The sequence below is a fragment of the Humulus lupulus genome, chromosome 5, assembly GCF_963169125.1.
Source record: "Humulus lupulus chromosome 5, drHumLupu1.1, whole genome shotgun sequence".
Lineage (NCBI taxonomy): Eukaryota > Viridiplantae > Streptophyta > Magnoliopsida > Rosales > Cannabaceae > Humulus > Humulus lupulus.
Genome location: NC_084797.1, coordinates 154,237,786 through 154,260,738, shown reverse-complemented (window position 1 = coordinate 154,260,738; position 22,953 = coordinate 154,237,786).

Below are 22,953 nucleotides of genomic sequence, written 5' to 3'. Positions count from 1 at the left end.
ATGTATGTTTTCTTAGGAATAGTGTCTATGTATAAGCAGTTTTAATGGTCCAAAGTCTAGAATTAGTTGGGTCATTACAACCTGTTATGTATGCGTGGTGGTGGGACACCTCAAGTAGGACTAGCCAATAGTGAAGAAAGAGGAAGTAGGAAAGGTGGACAGCTTGACTCCAGCTCGAGTGTTCACCTTGACGCAGGCAGAGGCCGAGGCTAGTCCCTCAATGATGACAGGTCACTTTTCTAGCACTAGCTCTCCTTTTACTGTATTGATTGACTCTGGTGCTACACATTTGTTTGTATTTATTAAGGTAATTGATAGATTGTGTAGACCTGGTGAGTATTATATTGTGGGGTTTTGGACTATACTACCTACAGGGGAATTAGTGGTGTTTAGGAGGTGGATTAGAGCACTGCCAATGATGGTTGATGGTAGGGAGCTATCAATAGACTTGATTGAGTTAGGTATGGAGGATTTTGACATGATTCTTGTGATGGAATGGCTGGTCAGATATAGGGCTACCATTGATTGTAGGAAGAAGATGGTGAGCTTTGAGCTTGAGGGAGAGGATCCCTTTGTTTTCGTGGGTGCGGGGTAGGGACCACGCATACCCATGATATCAGTAGTGAGAGTTAGAGACCTATTACAGGAAGGTTGTATAGATTACCTAGCTAGCACGGTGGATACTACTAGAGTTTTGCCAGCAAGACCGAGAGAGACCAGATTAGTTCGTGAGTTCTTGGATGTGTTCCCTGAGGATTTACCAGGACTCCTGCTGCACAGGGAGATTCAATTCATTATTGAGCTAGCGTCGGGGACTGAGCCAGTGTCTAGAGCACCATATAGGATGGCTCCAGCAGAACTGAAGGAATTGAAGATACAGTTACAAGAACTTCTTGATTTGGGGTTTATCCGGCCTAGCTACTCGCAATAGGGTGCTCCAGTTTTATTTGTGAAGAAGGACAGGACTTTGAGGATGTGTATAGACTATAGGGAGTTGAACATGTTGACCATCAAGAATAAGTACCCCTTACCAAGGATCGATGACTAGTTAGATCAGTTGCAGGGAAAGACGGTGTTCTCGAAGATTGATCTTCGATCTAGTTATCACCAGCTGAGGATCGAGGACAAGGATATACCGAAGAAGACCTTCCAAACGAGGTATGGGCATTATGAGTTCTTAGTCATGTCGTTTGGTTTGACCAATGCCCGAGCAACATTTATGGACTTGATGAACAGGGTGTTCACGGAATTCTTGGATCAGTTTGTGATTGTCTTCATCAACGTCATCCTAGTGTACTCCAGTTCAGAGGCAGAGCATGAACAACACCTCCAAAAGATCTTGTAGTGGTTGAGAGAGCATCAGTTGTATGTCAAGTTTAAGAAGTATGAGTTTTGGCTACCAGAAGTGACATTCATTGGGCATATTGTTGGTGAGGATGGGATTAAGGTGGATCCATCTAAGGTGGAGGCAGTGAGAGATTGGTCAAGGCCAAGGAACACCTCAGAAGGTTAGGAGCTTCCTCGGGTTAGCGGGTTATTACAGGTGGTTTGTGGAAGGGTTCTCAAAGATTGCTGCACCGATGACAGAATTGACACGAAAGAATCTGAAGTTCGTCTGGTCAGACAAGTGTGAGAGTAGCTTCCAGGAATTGAAGCGACGACTTATTACCACACCTGTGTTGAGTCTTCCTTCAGAGGATGGAAAGTTTGTTGTATATTGTGACGCATCGAGACTGGGATTGGGCTGTGTGTTGATGCAGAATGAGAAGGTTATCACTTATGCATCACAACAGTTGAAGGAGTATGAGCAGCGGTACCCTACCCATGATCAGGAATTGGCAGCAGTGGTATTCGCACTAAAGGTGTGGCGACATTATCGTATGGAGAGAAGTGGGAGATATACACCAATCACAAGAGTTTGAAGTATTTCTTCACCCAGAAGGATCTGAACATGAGGCAGAGGTGTTGGCTGGAGTTGGTGAAGGATTATGATTGTGATATCATTTACCATCCAGGGAAAGCCAATGTAGTGGCAAATGCATTGAGCCGGAGGGGCTGGGGGTAGTTATTTAGCCCTGCTCATATATCGAGAGAGTTGGTAGAGGAGATGTCCAGAGCGAGTATAGAACTAGTTGTGGGCCAGTTAGTCAATATTACCTTACAATCAACCCTGTTAGAGCAGATTAAAGAGAGTAAGATGGTGGATGCACAGATTCAGGAAGTTAGAGGGAAGGTCTTAGCTGGAGTAGCTAAGGACTATTCTATTTCAGAGACTGGATTATTGCGATATAAGGGTCGAATATGTGTTCCGAATGATATGGGGATTAGACGAGAGATACTCGATGAATCCTATACTACACCATACTCACTCCATCTAGGTACCACGGAGATGTATCAGGATCTACAGACGTTGTATTGGTGGCCTGAGATGAAGAAGGATGTAGTGGAGTACGTGGCAAAGTGTTTAACTTGTCAACAGGTGAAGGCTCAGCATCAGCGGCTAGCGGGGTTTCTACAGGCTTTGGGTATTCTCGAGTGGAAATGGGAGGACATTACGATGGATTTTTTGGGAGGTTTACCAAGGACAGTGAGGCTGCAAGACTCAATGTGGGTTTTAGTGGACAGATACACCAAGTCAGATCACTTTCTACCAGTGAAGTCGACTTATATTATGGATCAGTATGCAGAGCTGTATGTGAGGGAGATTGTACGTCTCCATGGGGTTCCCAAGTCTATAGTGTTAGATTGAGATCCTATCTTTACCTCCAAGTTTTGGGGTGGTTGCAGAAGGCTATGGGGACTTAGTTGAAGTTTAGTACGACCTTTCATCCTCAGACTGATGGACAGTCTGAGAGGACGATTTAGGTATTGGAGGACATGCTCTGAGTGTGCGTGATAGATTTTGAGGGGTCTTGGAGTAAGTATCTCCCGTTAATTGAGTTTTCATACAACAACAGTTACCAATCAATGATTGGAGAAGCTCCATACGAGATCTTATATGGGAGGAGATGTAGATTGCCCATCCATTGGGATGAGATGGCTGAGAAGAAGTATTTTGGACTGGACATGGTTAAGAAGACTAATGAAGCTATCGAGAAGATTCGAGCCCGAATGCTCACTTTGCAGAGCAGACAGAAAAGCTATGCTGATCCTAAGCGTAGGGACGTGAAGTTCCAGGTGGGGGACCATGTGTTTCTATGAGTCTCACCACTTCTAGGGGTGAGAAGGTTTGGGAAGAATGGAAAGCTAAGCCCTAGATTCGTTGGGCATTTTGAGATCCTGGAGAGGATCAGGCAAGTGGCCTATAGGTTGGCATTGCCACCGTCATTGTTGGGAGTACATGACGTATTCCACATTTCTATGCTTTCGAAGTACGTCTCAGATACAACTCATGTGTTTAAGTATGAGGATTTAGAATTACAGACAGGTGTCTAATGAGGAGTGACCGGTCCAGGTCTTAGATAGGAAAGAAAAGGTTCTACGGAACAAGACAATTCCTCTAGTTAAAGTGTTATAGAGGAATAGCAGGGTCGAGGAACCGACCTGGGAGCTTGAGTCAGCAATGCGGGATCAGTATCCCGAGTTATTCAGGTAAATTTCGAGGACGAAATTCTCAGTAGGAGGGGATAGTTGTAATGGCCCAAAATTGCTAATAAGGCTTAAGGACCTTAATTAGCGTGCCAGGAGGGCATAATTGGTATATGTGTGATTTAATGGTTTAATGCATGATTATGTGGCATGCATGATTAATATGATTATATGACCATGTGACATGCATGTTTGTGAGTATTAGATATGCATGTGGGCACTTTATAGCTTATAAGGGCATATTTGTAATTTTGGCCTGTTGTGGGCATAAATGTGATTATATGTGATAAATTGATGAGACCACATTATTATGTTGATATATTTGCAGCACATGGCTCTAGACGGTCCTAGTGAGCAGATTCGCGAAATAGTCACAGTGGAGATTAATACCCGGCTCGGGGAAAAGGCTGGGGGTATTTTAGGGAATTTAGAAAATATCTTGGGAATTATTGGAAATTGAATAAATAATTGGTAATTAATTGGAGGACGGGATTAGTGGGTAAATATTAGGAACATTTGAGGAATTAACGGGAACTTGGAGAAATGATCATTTTACCCCTAGGGAAAACTTGAGGATTAGTTCATTTAGAAAGGCAATAGGGTCTTTTGCCTAGAAACTAAGGGATATACTCAGAACTTAGGACTAATGCAGAAAGTGGTAGAAACATCTCAAAATCTTCTCTCATCTCTCTCACGGTTTCACTCTCTTTCCCTTTCTCTCATTGTGCTTGAAGATGAGCAAGAGAAGGGGCAGAAGCTTAGGCTATGAGTTGGTATTCTTTGACGGAAATTGAAGGAAAACAGAAAGGAAAACTAGGGGGAATGAAGCTTGAAATTTAGCTAGAACTTGTGAGTTTGCAAGCATAATTAAGGTAAGTTCATAACATGGTTTATTTGGAGAATTTAGTTTATTATAATGGGATTTAAGTTAAGTAATTGAATGATGAATTTCCACTGACTTGGGATAGAAACTTCAGTCTGATTTGTGGTGGTTTTATGTTTAAATATGTGAATTAAGATCTTGAATTTGTAGCTAGCTTGGTGTTGAGTTAGGGAGGTTTGTTAGGGGGGATTCTTGGGGAGAGTTGGCTGGGAGAAGTATGTGAAAACCTAGATCTTCTCGGTTCGAAGGGGGTGCGCCATGACCCAACCCTGGGGCACCATAGTGTGTGTGGCCTTCTGGCCCTGGGATGCTCTCTGAGATAGGGGCGCGCCGCGACCCACTAGGCCAAGTCGTGGCCCGCCTCCCCTTTGGCTTGGGTCCTTGCTCTCTGACTTGTGGGAAAGTCGCGACCCACTAAGCCAGGTCGTGACCCGCCTAGGGTTTTTAGCCTTAGAACGGTTTCTAGAATTGATAAGGCTTGGGGGTTCGAACCTAGGCGCTTGGGAAAATTTCTACTACCCAATTTGGTAGAAATTGAGGTCCCTGAGGCTAGTTTCTGTCTCGTAAGTATTTATTTTGATTGGTAGTTAACAATTACCCATTGGACACTATGACTAGGTTTATCGCCAAGGCTCGGAGCTAAAGATTGTGCTTAGAACCATTTTCATTTTCTCTGTTCGGAATTAAAGATAAGAAAACTGTACCCTTGAGTGGTTGTAATGGGGCTGAGTTTCCCAATACTTGAACATGTTTATTGTATGGCTAAATGAATGGTTTAGCATATGAAAATGAACGGGCTAAGAGAGTCGGGGGCTGATAATTTGCGCATAGGAGGCGGCTTGTCCACTGTGAGCTGGGGTAAGCTAGATAAACACTTGACTCGACCTAAGCAAGCCAGAGTCAGTGGATTAAACAGAGGGTGCAGCCTAAGGGCGTCGACCCTGAGTATTGCATATTGATTGAGATGAATTATTGGATTTATATGTTTAATGTTGATAGTTTGATGCTTTGGTTATTGAATATCTAGTTATCTGTCTTGCGATTGATTGATTATCACCATTGAATATGCTATACTGTTATCGTTTTCTTGCTGGGTCTTGGCTCATGGGTGCTACGTGGTGCAGGTAAAGGCAAGGGTAAGGTGGATCAACCATGAGTTGGAGAGCTCTGGGGTAAAGGTGTACATTTTCAACTACTCGTCCACCACGGTCGAGGGAAAGTACAGGGACAGAAGCCTAAAACTTATATTTTGTCATTAGAGTGGCCATTGATTATATATAACTTTTGAGAGTTTGTAAATTGTCTTTTAAACCCTGTTTTTGGGATCCCATGTACCAAACATTTATTTATAGAAAATTTACCATCTATGATCAAAAAAATTTAATCTTAACCTGACTATGACTTTAGGATCACATTTTTATTCAAATGACTTGATTAGCAAGTCTTGCACTATTTTAAACACACAGTGTAACAGTATTGGTTATCCAGGCCGTTACAATTTCCTTCAATTCTCTTAGGGAGGGTCTCCCTAATACCGCATTGAAGGCCGAGGCACAGTCTACCACAACAAAGTTTTCCATTACGGCGCTTTTTCTGGGTTGCTCTCCCATTGTGAAGGCTAACTCGATTGCGCCTATGGGCTGTATCGAGTCTCATATAAACCCATACATGGAGGTATTGCAGGGCTTTAGGTTCCTAATGCTCAGTCCCATCTTTTCTAAAGCTGGGCGATATAGGGTGTCTACAGAGCTCCCGTTGCCCACCAGGACCCAATGCACCCTCATGCTGGCAAGTTGTACAGTTAGCACGAAGGGATCGTTGTGCGGAAAATGCACACCCCGTGCATCTTCTTCGGTGGAGGTTATTAAGTTGTTCTCCCCCTTAAAACTCTTTGGGGGTCGTTGCTCCAAACTTAAGACACATGGAGGTGGGCTTCGCTTGGCTTCCTTGGCATATCTGTCTCGCCCTTTCCTTGATTCGCCTTCGAATCCTGGCCCTTCGATGATGCTACTAACCTCTCCTTGCACCTATGGGGCTACATCTCATGCCTGTGGTGAGGGTAGTTCTTCTTCTAGTCTTTGATTTTCTCTACGAACGTATTTACCCAAGTGTCCCCTGCGTACAAGCTCTTCGATTTTTACCTTCAAATGTGTGCATTCCGTAGTGGTGTGGCCAATCTCTTTATACTGACAATACTTACTGGGGTCTGTTTTTTATATATCTTTCTTCATTGGCAGGGGTCTTCTGAAGGGGACCTAATTCTCATTCGTGATGAAGATATGTTCCCTAGTATGTGTTAGGTCAGTATAAAATGTGTATGGAGTTTTTCTGTGTTCACCAACACGTTGGGGCTGCCAAGGACGATCATCTTTGGACCCTTCGTAGACCCTCTTTTTCTTTGCGCTATATAGGCCTTCACGGATTGAGGGTTTTAGGGATGACTCGCTCTTCCCAGCCTTAAGACTTTCGTGACCATCCTCAACATGGAAGCATTTTTGTGACCGTTCGTAGAAATCGTCTAAGTCAGTGACCTCCCTCTTTAGCATGTTATCCCATAGCTTACTACCCGGGCACACTTCGGCTGTAATGGACATTTTTAACACCCCACAGGCTAAGCTTCCTACTTTGGCTGCCTCCACATTGAACCTATGGATATACCTTTTTAGGCTCTCTCCTTTTCCTTATTTTATGTTAGTGAGGTTGGTGCCTGGCATGGTGTAATCATGCATAGTGTGATGTTGCTAGAGAAATTCGTGAAATTTTTTTTGCCAAGACCTGATGGACCCTAGCCAAAGTCTCTTGAACCACTTGTACACAGGACCCTTTAACATGACAGCAAAGAAGTGTCATCTGGCTCTGCCATTAATTCCCCTTAACTTCATTAGGTCATTGAACGCGTCAAGATGGTATTTTGGATCTGTATTGCCCTCTTAAGGGGTCATGTGAGGCTCTTTGAAGTTGGCTAGGAGCTGCACGACTTGGATTTCCCTAATGAGGGGTGATTCGTAATAGAAATCGTCATCGACAGCATGCCCCCAGAGCGGTGATTATTTTGCTCCGTAGGCTGCTCATCTCGGTGTCTAATTCTTGCCTCCTTTTGTTGAAGGAGTCAAAGGAAATAAAAGATTACAACTCTAAACAAGAAATACAAGAAAATAGAAAAGAATAGTAAGATGAAAAAACAATAGTAGAAAATAAAAACAAGAACAAGAAGAAAGAACACTCTCACTCACACCACCAAAGTGAAGAGCATTGGAGTTCACCAACTTGAACAAGGTTTGAAACCTTTATACAAAAATTTATTTCCCCTAACTCTAGCACTAAATGAACTCTCACAATTTGGAAATAGGTCTGTGGAATTATCAAGCCTCTAGGTGTTTTCTAGCCAAGTGCTCTAGTGGATAGAAAAATTGTGTCTTACAAGTGAGCAATCTACTATTTATAGAGTTTTGAAACACCCTTTGAATTTCAAATTCCACCAACCCCCATGACTGTTACCAATGATTAATTGAATGTTTATGGAATTAAAAAGGAGATTTGGGAGTTATTTGAGTTGTTAGATCCGTTCAAGAAAATTGGAAAATACTAAAAATTTGGCAGCCAACCCTCCTCGTCGTGGCCACGGACATTTCTGGCCGCGACCACCAATGCCCTTGGCTGCGGCCACTGGCCTTTTCCAGCACATATCTTTGTGCTATTTTTTCCAAATGGTTTCAAACAATTACGAATTGATTTTGTAACCCCCAAACACATTATTGGGGTTAGAACCAAATCTCCAATAACCATTTTACTTATGGCTTTGACAAATTCAAATCAAAATTGTGTAACAAAAAATCTACACAATAATGGGCAATATTTGGGAGTTACAAATTTGTTACTAAAATTGTAACTCTCAAATATGTTACACATTTGTATTGCACACTATACAAAATTTTGTAACTCTCATTTGTATGTTACAACATGTGACACTCTTTGTCACATTTGTTTAATCTAAAATATTATATTATAAAACAATATAGCATTCCCCCACTAGATTAAATAGTTATCTATTGTAACACTTATTTAATCAATCAACATTATATTTTAAAATATAACATATCCCCCACTTGATTAAATAATAACTCTTTCTTAAAGAAGTCATTGCATTGGTGCATAAAGTAAAGTGTTTTTTAACTTGAACTTTACTATAGTGTAATTATCACAAAATTTGTTGAAAATTTGGTTGCACTAGGCATTGAACCATCTTTCCATGATAAAAAATCGGTGATAACACACACACACATTTTCCATGTTCACTTGAGACATCTATGTCTCGCTTTGCACCGTTAATGGTCATGTGCACTTTCCATTCATGGACGTTCTTGAGAGGCGGCACTACCAATTCTCATGAGAGGCTGAACCACCCCTATATGTCCATATAGGTAGAACTCTTATAGTATTTTGTTACCAAAAATACATGTCTTCACAAAATAATAAAATACCTCACAAGTGAATATTAAAACACCTCTCGATTTTAACCCTCAATTTGGTAACTCACAAGTACTCAACATCTCAGATGGGACTATTTTGAGTACAACTAATATTCACTTGATTGACTTGTGATTACCTATTGAACTTAACACTAGATAACTAGTGTTAACATAGGTTACTGTTGACGGTAAGAACTCGTCAACTAAGTTAGATCAAGAACTTTGTGAGTTATAAAAGAAGAGAACTTAAATCGACTGAACTTCAAGCAAACTTTCTTGTGATTTCAAGAACACAAAACATAAATGCTAGAATTTTAGTACAGAAAATAGAGAGATCGTAGAATGTATGTTTTCATTAGCAATGAATGGTTACAAAACTCTCAAAATTTGACCCCCTTCTCAGGTGAAGGGAGGTCATATTTATTGTAGAGCACTATTGACTCACTGTACATGGTGATCCCTGGGGAACATGACCCTACATAGGCAATATACAAATGGTAGTGGTTCCAAGAGTGTGGTGGTCAGCTCCATAACATGCCAAGGGTCTGTAGGAGCGCGCCAATTTTAGTACCTGGATGTACCTCCACTATCTGTTTCGTACAGACGCTAGAAGCTAGTTACGAAGGAGCCACTTCATATACCTTGCTCGTATGACCACTACTTGTCTAGCATGGAGATTAGGATCAGACATCTGGGGTTTTCAAAGCCATACCCTCGTACGTACTTCGTACTTACACGATCTCTTTGGGTCATGTGTGGGTTATTACCCTCACAAGGCATCCTATCCTTTTAATATTTGAATGTTCCTCCTTTGCTCATATAGTTTCTCCTTTGGTGACACCTGCCATGGAAAGCAAGGTGTTGTGAGGCTACGTGGTGTGAGGCGCCGTGTAGTTGCTTGGCACGCGAGGCGAGGGGTAGTAACTTGGGGCACAACTTCGTGCGCGAGGCGAGGGGCAACTACTTGGCTCACTCCTTGGTGGACAAGGCGAGGGTGCAGCTACTTGGTGCCCTGCTTGGGGTGCAAGGCGAGGGTGCAGCTATTTGGCACACTACTTGGTGCGCGAGGCGCAAGAAGAGGGTCTCTCAGGAGTACAACTACTTGGCACGCGAGGCATGAGAAAAGGGTCTCGTGAAGTGTAACTGCTTCGCGTGCAAGGAGCGGGACGAGGGTCTCGCAAGGTGCACCTGCTAGGGGCATGAGGAGCAAGATGAGGGTTTTGTGGGGTGCGCCTGTTTGTTGTAGGAGGGACGAGACGAGGGTCTCGCGAGGTGCTGCAGCTTGGTGAGACGAGGCACCATGTGTCTAATGGGGCTTCACCTGGCGAGGCTTCCCAACACATGTCTTGGGGTGTAGGCACATGTTCATATTTAGAGCGGGTATAGAGTTGGTGGTTGGTCAGTTAGCCAACATCACTCTTCAGTCTACACTCCTTGAGAGGATCAAGGAGGCGCAGGGGAAAGATTCCCAATTGAAGGGTCACAGGGAGAACGTCTTAGTCAGAGTGGCTAAGGACTTCTCTATCTCGGAGATGGGGTTAATGAAGTACAAGGGTCGAGTCTATGTTCTGATGGATTCTGATATCCGGCGGGAGATCTTAGATGAATTGCATACCACTCCCTATTCCTTACATCCAGGTACAACGAAAATGTACCAAGATCTGAGAGCATTGTATTGGTGGTCGGGCATAAAGAGAGATGTGGTGGATTATGTGTCCAAGTGCTTAACTTGTCAGCAAGTCAAGACTGAACATCAGAGGCCAGCAGGGTTGCTGCAACCTCTAGGGATACCAGAGTGGAAATGGGAGGATATTACAATGGACTTCGTGGTTGGCTTGCCGAAAACCTTGGGACAACATGACTCAGTGTGGGTGATTGTGGATAGGAATACCAAGTCTGCCCACTTTTTACCAGTCAGGACAACTTATACTGTGGAGTAGTATGCCGAGTTATATGATAAGGAAATTGTTCGACTTCATGGGACTCCGAGGTCGATAGTATCTGACAGGGACCCCACCTTCACCTCCATGTTTTGGGGGAGTCTACAGAAAGCTATGGGCACACAATTACGGTTTAGTACCGCTTATCATCCCCAGACAGATGGATAGTCTGAGAGGATCATTTAGATATTGGAGGACATGTTTCGAGCCTGTGTGCTGGATTTTGGGGGATCTTGGAGTAAGTATCTCCCTTTCTTTGAGTTATCGTAAAACAATAGTTATCAGGTGACTATCAGAGTGGCTCCGTATGAGATGCTATATGGGAGGAAGTGCAAATCACCTATCCATTGGGACGAGACGGGTGAGAGGAGGAACTTAGGTCCTGAGATGGTTCAGAGGACCAATGAGGCGGTTAAAAAGATTAGAGCTTGAATGCTCGCCTCCTAGAGTCGCCAGAAGAGTTACTCAGACCTGAAACACAGGGGCGTGGAATTTTGGGTTGGTGACCATGTGTTCCTTAAGGTTTCACCTTTGAGATGAGTGAAACGGTTTGGTGTTCGGGGCAAGCTGAGCCCTAGGTTTGTTGGCCCCTTCGAGATACTTGAACAGGTTGGAGGGGTAGCTTATAGATTGGCGATGCCTCCAGCCTTATCAGGGGTTCATGATGTGTTTAACGTGTCCATGCTCCGGAAGTATGTGTCTGATTCGACGCATATACTAAGTTATGGGAATTTTGAGTTGGACCAGGATTTGTCTTACGATGAGAAGCCAGTTCTGATTCTTGACCGGAAGGACAAAATCTCGTGGAGAAAGACCATCGCCTTGGTGAAAGTGTTGTGGAGGAACATCAAGGTTAAGGAGGCGACGTGAGAACTTGAGTCAGAAGTGTGGGAGTGGTATCCCGAGTTGTTCTGGTAATTTCGAGGACGGAATTTCTGTAAGGAGGGGATAGTTGTAATGACCCAATTTTGCTAATAAGGCTTAGGGCCTTGATTAGCGTGCCTGGAGGGAAATAAGTGATTTATTATTATAATATCTGAATTTGTGTGAATATGTGATTAGTGATGCATGTTTAGGTGGATTAAATATGCATGTGGGCCTTGTTTGGTTATTAGGGGCATGTTTGTAATTTTAGCCCGTTGAGGGCATAAATGTGATAATTGTAATAATTGTGATATACATGTGATATATCTGTGTTGCACGATCCGAGACAGTCCTGAGGAGCGGTTAGGTAGAAAGTCACAACTGGGTCGAAAACCCGACTCGGGGCGAGTCGAGGGGTAATTCAGGTATTAGACGTTTTATGGGGTTATCGGGTGATGGAAATAAATTTTTGGAGATATATGTGAAGATAGAATGTTTGGGATTGAATATTGGGGAAAGTTACCATTTTTCCCTCAGGGACGGTTTTGGCACCCCGAGCTTTGAGGTAACCTTAGAAACTTAAGTTACATAAAATAAAATTGGAGAAGTGTTCAGAAGCCAAGGAAACCAACTCTTTCCTTCTCTCTCTTTTGGAGTCTCTTCCTTTGGAAGCTTGGGGAAAATTTGGTGGAAACTAATCAAAACTAAGGAATTGGGCTGGGAATCTTGGGAGCTAGAAGCTTGAAGCTAAGGACCTAATTTAGAGACTCAACTCAGCTCAAGGTAAGCTTTAATCTTAGTGAATTGTAATGGTTTTAAGCAGAAATTCTAGAGCATTGCATGTGTGTTGAGTGAAGAATTGACTTTGAGTTTGATGAGGTTTAGAGCTTGAATTCTTGTTGGGTTTTGTTGCTGAATCCATAGTATAACTTCTGCGATGATTAGCTTGAGTTGTTGGGTTGATTTTGGGGTGAATTGGATTGGTTTTCGTGGTAAAAATGGTGAGTTTTTCTGGACTTGAGGGGTCAGGTCGCGGCGCTGTTCTTGATGAGCCGCGGCCCCTTAGAACAATGGGGCATCTGGAAATGGAGGCGCGTCGCAGCGCCCTTCAAGAAGGGCCGCGACACGTGTAGGCTGAAATGAGGCAGGGCCTCGGGTTGAGCTGGGGGCCGCAGCATGAGTTCTTAGGGCCGCAACACTTAGTGCATTTTTGGGGTTTAAAGAGGTTTTAGGCTCGGGAATTCAATAGTTAAGGCTCGGGATGGATTTTATCACCCGGATTGATAGAATTCAATGTCCCGGAGACTAGAATTATGACCCAAAGTTATTTAATGGATTAGAACTTGATGGATGGATATTGTTGGTGTGTTGTGACTAGGGTTTCAGCGGGGCTCAGACTAGGGGACTGTGCTAAGGACATCGGTGCTGAGTGTCACGGGCTGACATTTTGACAGCGGAAATGCCCGTGCGGCACCTTGACTCCTCTGAGCCAAGGTCAGCCTTCCAACCTTTCGAATAACAATGGGCACATTTTTCGCGCGACCGTGTGCCTCTGCACTCTTCCGTCTCTCGAACAACTCTAGTTGAGTCATGCTCTTCAGCATCTATGAGTTCAATCATGCATCAAGGCTATCTAGCCAAGACACTCACACTGTCCATAGGTTCTCACTATGGCAAGGAAAATCCCAACACCGATGCTCACCCAGACATTCACAAGTCAAGGTAGCATGTGTGGCTAAGAGCCCACCAAGGTGACGTGCCAACACCTCCCATCATGTCCCATTCGATACTATCCGATTAGTTCACATCACAGACCAAGGACTCCCATACGTCCATGGTCCAATCCTCAAGGCACCATACCATCGTGCATGTTGGCAGGCCCTCGAGACTGGCTGCCAGACTAGTAGCACACACTGGACCTCTGTCCTACTCAAGCATAGTGCACCCTCCAATGCTTGCATGCTAACAAGTCCCACGAATGACTTCCCGTGCCATCTCGTGTCGAGATTCGTGGCCATGGTGCACCACGGCATCTCTCGAAGGTTTGCACCACGTTCCATGCAAGCCAAGGGAACCGTACCCTTAAACCTCTGGCAACATACTTCGACGCACTACCGGGGCGGCCCGATAATGTCCATGAGTACTCCTACTCATGGAGACCTATGAGTCCCCTCGTGGTCCTCATATGCCCGCCCTACTAGTCCTACCAACTAGTAGTAGCTCACTTGATGAACCTGCGCCAGGGGGTGGTGGAGAGCTGACACCAGGTGCTCCCCCTACAAAGAGCCTTCTGAGCTTTTAGCCTTCTACCAGGAACACATATGATTTTCGCTTGGGAGACATATTTGGCTTCCAGCTCGCCAATTCTCCGAATCTCCCAAATCTGATCATACCATTGCGTTCATTGACCCTTCAATATGGAACCTACCAAGTCCCGTCCATTTCCGGGCAATATTGAAGATATTTACGAAAATGCCACTGTCGTACAAACTAGGCATCAGCATGCTCACCAGCCTGCACCCTCGCGTGCGCATCTGACCGAGCGCCATCCAAGCTTGTAACATGCCATCAAGGCCGGCATGTTACACTCTCCCACACTTCAATTGTCGATGCCCTCATCGACAGACCGCTGGCTAATCTTCCTGCCTCAACTCCTAAGCTCACTCTATGCTTCTTCTGAATCTTGAGTCTGCACTAGTCCCTCTACTACTATAGAACCACTAACTTGGTGATGATCTCCCACGTCCACCCTTGGACTCGATCAAGGAACCCATGCCACCGTCCCTATTCAGAATTCTCCCATGAAGTAGTGTCCCTGCACTCGAATACTCCTTGCATACATGAACTCCCCCGAGTCCATCGCGATGTCCCTCCAGTCAACCTAGTAGCCCTTGCAACACTGACCCCAAAGCAAACACATCATTTGATTGAAGCTTCCCCGCCAACTGTCCAATGCATACTCTTATTGACAAGGACGAAATTAAGGTGCACCCCTCAGGGTGAGGTTCGCAAACCAACCGTTCCCAACGGCACCTACGAAACATCCTTCCATTGAAGGCATGTCTCTCTTCAATGTGGCACTCATGCCAACTATAGCCTTATGCAGTATCTAGTGCATCCTTGCACACAGACTTCAGGAAGTAGTCTCTCAGACTTTTGGCCCTCAGGCCTTACTGCATACCCATGGCTTGATGCGAAATGGCCACTCTTGACCATAAGCATAGCTGCTCCTCTGAGCTTATACAATGTGTTCAATGATCTGACATCATTCGAAACCACTGCATTGCCTTCTGGATCATGCTCATGCTGACTCCCAGCATCGTGCCTCAAGTTCTGCCCCCAATTCAACCTTGCCTAACTCTAGACGACCTGTTGAATCTTGATCAACTTGACTGCACTTTACCTCACCCTTGAGGTCTGAAGTTGTCCCAATCCGCTATCTCCCTTCGGCATATGTTCTCTGAAGCATTCGGCTTGTGTTCCCATAAACACATGTCCCCATAAAACACTAAGCATGTCCCATAACATGCTGCAACACCTGCCCAATCTTGGTCTCAGCCTAGTCCATGCATACTGTCTATCTGCAGTTTCAATTGGTCACCTGACCTACTCACATCAGTCATGCATGTCTTCGCACTGTACAACCCATCTGTTGTTGTGTTTCTCTCTAGATTCACACACCAAAACTGAACAAGTACCTTGACCCTTCGAACATATGAATTAGTGGGGTCCCCCACTTCAACTTGGGAATAACTTCTCTTCTCGAGATGTACCTCTCAAGGTATAGCTCGCAAGCTAACCGCTTTCTCTCGTGCCGTCCCTCGTTCCATTTATCACTTTTGAAGATGATGTTGAACTAATGTCTCGGCCATTCTGACTCTTCGCTTATCAACATCTCTACGTTGCCTTAGTACCTGAGTCCTGTTGACTTTCACCTTAGGCAAACGTTGCACTGATGTTACCTTAGTACCTGAGTCCTGACGACTTTCACCCTAGGTAACTGGCTCTGTCTTTGTCTCTGAGTCTCCTTGACTTTACATTCTGAACAACTAACGATCTCCATGATAACTCATCTCGATGCTTTTGTAATGGAACATTGGTCTGCTATTTGGATGTTTGAACCGTGAAGGTCTCTCCCCCACTTCAACTGTTGGCGTCCTCGACAACTTGCCCACACGCAAGAACGTCTGACCGCCCCAAGTTTTCATGCACACAACAAATCTAGAAGTGCCCCCTGTAGGATGTGACTCTCGAGTCAGCTACTTCGTGTAGCACCACTGTCGATTCCCCTATGCATGCACTGTCCACATAGCTATCCATCTGCTCTATACTAGTATCTCGCCCCTCCGGGAAGCTTCTCTCAGTTTCTATGGTCATTAAGTCCCAATAGCAAGGCCCTCTGGCCCACATTTAAACTCAAGCACCATCTCTGCCTCCTGAAGCCTTCTTGCAGTACTAAGTTTCCCTGACGCAGCCCTCCAGCGCTCTCGAAACACTAGTACTATTCTGACCACTGCGCGCGGTCTACTCGGCCTTGCTGGCCTTTGATGCATATATTCCACAACATAGCATATCTTACAATGCCTTAGTGTTGCTCACACAAGCTAACATCTCTGTGAGCCAACACGTCCCACTCAATTGTCTCAGCGCCTCCCCTCCGGACCAGAACAAGTAAACATGCAAACACTTCCAAGTACGACTATCCTCTGACAATTGCGGCCACTGCCACCTTGGTCTCCATGTGATGCCCTTTGGCACACAAGTAGCAACTGAAGCATTCCATGCTCAACTTTATCTAGTTCCCCAAAGTTATCCACTCTTGACCTCTGTCGTGACTAACAAGCGTCTGACGGCCACTATTATGCTCACCCACTCTTGCGTACAAGTTCCCTTTTCAACAATAGCGCTGCACGCGACTTACACTGTCACTCAGGCAAACCTGAACTAGTGAACCAAGCATAAAATCTTGACCTCTCGATCAAACCTTGTCTCATGTCAATGAGTTCTAAGACTTTTGTAGCACCTCTCCCCAATTGCATGTGGTTGTTGTCTTTCTAGCATCACTGAACTTTCTGATTCGAAGCAACCATAACTTGTCCCCTCTCTAGGATGTCCAGTATTCCCACGAAGAAGAGCAACTAAGTCTCATCCCGTCTCAGCGTACTGATCCTTTATAGGTGACTAAAAGGCTCAACGACATCTGTCCAAGCATCCAGACCCTTATGGTCCTTCAGCACGCCTACATCCTTTCTAGGATGGGCCAACCAGGTTCACCCCAACTTAAGATGAACCTGGCTCTGATACCAACTGTCACGGGCTGACATTTTGACAGTGGAAATGCCCGTACGACACCTTGACTCCTCTGAGCCAAGGTCAGCCTTCCAACCTTTCGAATAACAATGGGCACATTTTTCGCGCGACCGTGTGCCTCTGCACACTTCCGTCTCTTGAACAACTCTCGTCGAGTCATGCTCTTCAGCATCTATGAGTGCAATCATGCATCAAGGATATCTAGCCAAGACACTCACACTGTCCATAGGTTCTCACTATGGCAAGGAAAATCCCAACACCGATGCCCACCCACACATTCGCAAGTCAAGGTAGCATGTGTGGCTAAGAGCCCACCAAGGTGACGTGCCAACACCTCCCATCATGTCCCATTCGATACTATCCAATTAGTTCACGTCACACACCAAGGACTACCATACGTCCATGGTCCAATCCTCAAGGCACCATACCATCGTGCATGTTGGCAGGCCCTCGAGACTGGCTGCCAGACTAGTAGCACACACTGGACCTCTGTCCTACTCAAGCATAGTGCACCCTCCAATGCTTGCATGCTAACAAGTCCCACGAATGACTTCCCGTGCCATCTCATGTCGAGATTCGTGGCCATGGTGCACCACGACATCTCTCGAAGGTTTGCGCCACGTTCCATGCAAGCGGCATCCCGGCAAGCCAAGGGAACCGTACCCTTAAACCTCTGGCAACACACTTCGACGCACTACCGGGGCGGCCCGATAATGTCCATGAGTACTCCTACTCATGGAGACCTATGAGTCCCTTCGTGGTCCTCATATGCCCGCCCTACTAGTCCTACCAACTAGTAGTAGCTCACTTGACGAACCTGCGCCAGGGGGTGGTGGAGAGCTGACACCAGGTGCTCCCCCTACAAAGAGCCTTCTGAGCTTTTAGCCTTCAACCAGGAACACATATGATTTTCGCTTGGGAGACATATTTGGCTTCTAGCTCGCCAATTCTCCGAATCTCCCAAATCTGATCATACCATTGCGTTCATTGACCCTTCAGTATGGAACCTACCAAGTCCCGTCCATTTCCGGGCAATATTGAAGATATTTACGAAAATGCCACTGTCGTACAAACTAGGCATCAGCATGCTCACCAGCCTGCACCCTCGCGTGCGCATCTGACCGAGCGCCATCCGAGCTTGTAACATGCCATCAAGGCCGGCATGTTACACTGAGCAGGGCGAGGCCCTATAGCTTGTGTTGCAGGGCACGAACCTATATGATTGTGTTGTTGGGTATAGCCCGTTGATTATGATTATACATGTTTAAGGGTTTATTTATTGATGCTATCTGTGCATATATGTGAATGAACGGCAAGAGCCGGGAACGGCGAAGGCTGAGAATAATGAGGACTGGGAACGGCAAGGGGTCGGGAGCAGTGTTTAGCACGCAGAGTGCGAGTTACCAGGGCAAGACCCTAAAGGATACCTGGGATATCCTCACAGTGTGGACCGCGAGCCCAGGGCCTGGGAAAGCGCCTAGGATGGCAAGGCCGTACGTGTTTAGCCTGATGATGGCTTGATTATATGTTGAATGTGAAATATGCTTATGCAATCTGCTTGTGAGGGTTTCCTTGCTGGGCTTCGGCTCACGGGTGCTCTGTGGTGTAGGTAAGGGCAAGGGGAAGGTCGACCAACCATGAGTACGGAGAGAGTGAAGCGACGCATACATGTTTGGCCTGCCTGGCTGCCACGACCAGGGGTATTTTTGGGAGATGATTGTACTAAACCTGAATTTTGTCGTTTAGCTGGCTCTGATTATATTTTTGAGTTGTAAATATTTCTAAATAGTATTTTGGGACCCCAAATGTTAAACGCTTTATGATTTTTAGTAAATAGAATTATTTTCAAAGTTTATGACTCTATTTAAGGTTTAATTACATGTTTATCTTAAAACCTCGATTAGCGAGTTAAATGCACGTTTTAAACTCACTTAGTAACAAATCTAAGGAAGTAGGGCATTACAACTTGGTATTAGAGTGAGCTAAGGTTTATGGTATCTGGAGAATGACCGAACATGTACGCTCGTTGTCAGTGACAAGCTCGACTCAGGGTTGGTTGGTAATAATTGACTTATATGTTTTAATATGTGCTTAAATGCCCTGATCGCCTACTTATTCCATATAGTGCATGATGAATGAGTTAACATATGCATGATGCCAGGGCATGGCCCATTGAGTGCTATATGCTATTTGTATGTTAAGTGGATTGTAGTTTGTGGTTGACTGATGTGTTTGAGAGGTGCTTTTGGATGTTATTATCATTCCTGATGAGCGGCGTCATTGATTGCAGGCATATTTGTTGAGATGCCTCGACAATCATCTAGACTCCGCGACAATAGGGTCGAGGATGATAACCAGGGTCAGGACCCTCCACCTGTCCCACAGAATTGGCAACAGATGTTTGCCAAAATGGAAGCAAGATTGCAACGAACGGGGGAAGAACTTTGATAGTTGAGGCAGCAGGCCCCTCCACAGGTCACTGGGTTGCCAGTTCAGCAGGTTGTGGCGCCAGTGCCGGTCCAACCTGTTATGGAGAACAGGTGGGAACCTTTATATGAGAGGTTCAGGAAGCAACATCCTCCCACCTTTGAGGGTGGACCAGAACCAGTGTGGGCAGAGTAGTGGATGAATATGGTTTCCTCCATCCTGGATTTTCTGAGGGTTGAGGGGAACGAGAGGGTAGCTTGTGCTAGCTACATGTTCAGAGAGGATGCCCGCATCTGGTGGAATGTAGTAGTTCAGAGGAGGAATGTGACAGTTATGACTTGGGAAGAGTTCAGGAACATATTTAATGAGAAATACTACAATGTTGCAGTCCGAGCTGCGAAGGTTGACGAGTTCATCAACCTGACTCAGAACCGGTTGACCGTGACAGAGTATGCTCTGAAATTTGATCGATTGGCGATGTTTGCACCAAATTTAGTGCCGACAGATTCAACAAGAAGAGACAGATTTGTATGGGGATTGAACGTTATGATCACCCGTGATGTGAAGATCACTTTGGATCAAGAGACTACTACCTATGCTCAGGTTGTAAACAAGGCCCTTACAGCTGAGGGGGTCGAGGACCAGATTTTGAGAGAGAGCGCTGTTAGGCACGATGCTAGGAGGATGGTGCCTCCTTTTATTGGATCCTTTTAGTGAGCAGAAGAGGAAGGCCCCAAATTCCTTTGTTCCTCATAGCTTAGATAGGATGGCATGGGGTGTTTTTAGTGGCCTTCAGGGAGGAGGTGACAACTGGAGGAGCTTCCCAGTGTGTCCTTGGTGCAGACGATGAAATCAGGGTGAGTGCAAGATCAGGGTGTGCTTTATATGTGGGGGTGGCAATTATTTGAAGAAGGACTGCCCACAAGCCAGGAAAGAGGAGTCGAAGCAAGGTGACAGTCTCGCTCCTTCCAGAGTGTTTAATTTGACTCAGACTGAGGTGGAGGCTAGCCCCTCAGTTGTGATAGGTCAGATTTCTAGTGCTGGTTCTTCTTATACTGCATTGTTTGATTCGGGAGCTACTCATTCATTTGTATCTGCTGGAGTGATAGATCAGCTGTGTAGACCTAGTGTTTTGTATGCTAGGGTTTTTCAAACTTTGTTGCCAACTGGAGAACTGGTAGTCTCTAGGAGATGGATTAGAGCTTTACCAGTAGAGGTAGATGGTAGGAGGTTGTTTGCTAATCTGATTGAGCTTGCGATGGATGACTTCGATATGATCCTAGGGATGGATTGGTTATCGAAGTATGGGGCGACGATTGACTGCAAGTGCAGGATGGTGACTTTTGAACCAGAAGGGGAGGTACCTTTTGTATTTGTGGGAATAGCTGGTGGACCACAAGTACCTACGATTTTAGCATTGAAGTCTAGAGACCTGATACAGGGAGGTTGCATAGGATTCCTAGCGAATGTGGTGGATACCTCTAGGGTTGTGTCGGTTGGATCGGGGAAGACCAGATTGGTATGTGAGTTTTTAGATTTATTTCCAGCAGACCTGCCAGGGTTGCCGTCGCTGCGGGAGATTGATTTTGTTATAGAGTTGGTACCAGGGGCAGAGCCAGTATCTAGGAAACTATACAGAATGGCTCCGGCGGAGTTGAAGGAGTTGAAGATTCAGTTGCAGGAGTTACTGGATTTGGGGTTCATCAGACCGAGTTTCTCGCCCTGGGGTGCTCCAGTGTTGTTTGTCAAGAAGAAGGATGGATCTCTTAGGATGTGTATTGACTATAGGGAGCTAAATAAGTTAACCATTAAGAACAAGTATCCACTGCCTGGGATCGACGATTTATTTGACCAGTTACAGGGAAGGGCAGTGTTTTCAAAGATTGATCTCCGGTTAGGTTACCATCAGTTAAGGATCAAAGAGGAGGACATACCAAAGACCACTTTTTTCCCGAGGTATGGACATTATGAATTCTTGGTTATGTCATTTGGATTAACCAATGCCCCAGCAACTTTTATGGGCATGATGAATAGGGTTTTCAAGGACTATTTAGACAAGTTCGTGATTGTGTTCATCGACGAAATTCTGGTGTACTCTCAGTCAGAGACAGAGCATGAGCAACATCTACGTTTGGTGTTGCAGTGGTTGATGGAGCATAGGTTATATGCTAAGTTCAGCAAGTGTGAGTTCTGGTTACCGCAAGTTACATTTTTGGGTCATATCGTCAGTAAGGAGGGGATTCTGGTTTACCCAAGTAAGATTGAGGTAGTGAAAGAGTGGCCCAGACCGAGCAGTGTTCCTGAAGTGAGGAGTTTTCTGGGTTTGGCAGGGTATTATAAGCGGTTTGTTGTGGGGTTCTCCAGGATAGCCACGCCATTGACAGAATTGACAAAGAAAAAGAAAAAGTATGTTTGGACAGATAGATGTGAGAATATATTCAAGGAACTGAAGCGACGACTGATCACCGTGCTAGTGTTGAGGTTGCTGACAGACAATGAGAATTTCATGGTTTATTGTGATGCTTCCAGATATGGTTTACGGTGTGTGCTGATGCAAGCTGGGACGGTGATAGCCTACACATCGAGACAGTTAAAGGAGTATGAGAAGAGATATCCCACACATGATCTGGAGTTGGCAGTGGTGGTATTTGCACTTAAAATTTGGAGTTATTATCTGTATGGTGAGAAGTGCGAGATATACACCGACCATAAGAGTTTAAAGTACTTCTTTACTCAGAAGGATCTAAATATGTGCCAGAGACGGTGGCTGGAGTTGGTTAAGGATTATGATTGTGACAACCTATACCATCATGGGAAGGCTAATGTAGTTTTTGATGCATTGAACCGGAAAGGCCCAGGACATCTGTTCAGTTCGAGATAAATATATGATAAGCTAGTTGAGGAGATGACTAGAGCGGGTATAGAGTTGGTGGTTGGTCAGTTAGCCAACATCACTCTTCAATCTACACTCTTTGATAGGATCAAGGAGGCGTAGGGAAAAGATTCCCAGTTGAAGGGTCACAGGGGGAACGTCTTAGTCAGAGCTGCTAAGGACTTCTCTATCCCGGAGATGGGGTTACTGAAGTACAAGGGTCGCATCTATGTTCCGATGGATTCTGATATCCGGCGGGAGATCTTAGATGAATTGTATACCACTCCCAATTCCTTACATCCAGGTACAATGAAAATGTACCAAGATCTGAGAGCTTTGTTTTCGTGGTCGGGCATGAAGAGGGATGTGGTGGATTATGTGTCCAAGTGCTTAACTTGTCAGCAAGTCAAGGCTGAACATTAGAGCCCAACAGGGTTGCTACAGCCTCTAAGGATTCCAGAGTGGAAATGGGAGGATATTACCATGGACTTAGTGGTTGGCTTGTCGAAGACCGTGGGACAGCATGACTCGGTGTGGGTGATTATTGATAGGAATACCAAGTCTGCCCACTTTTTACCAGTCAGGACAACTTATACTGTG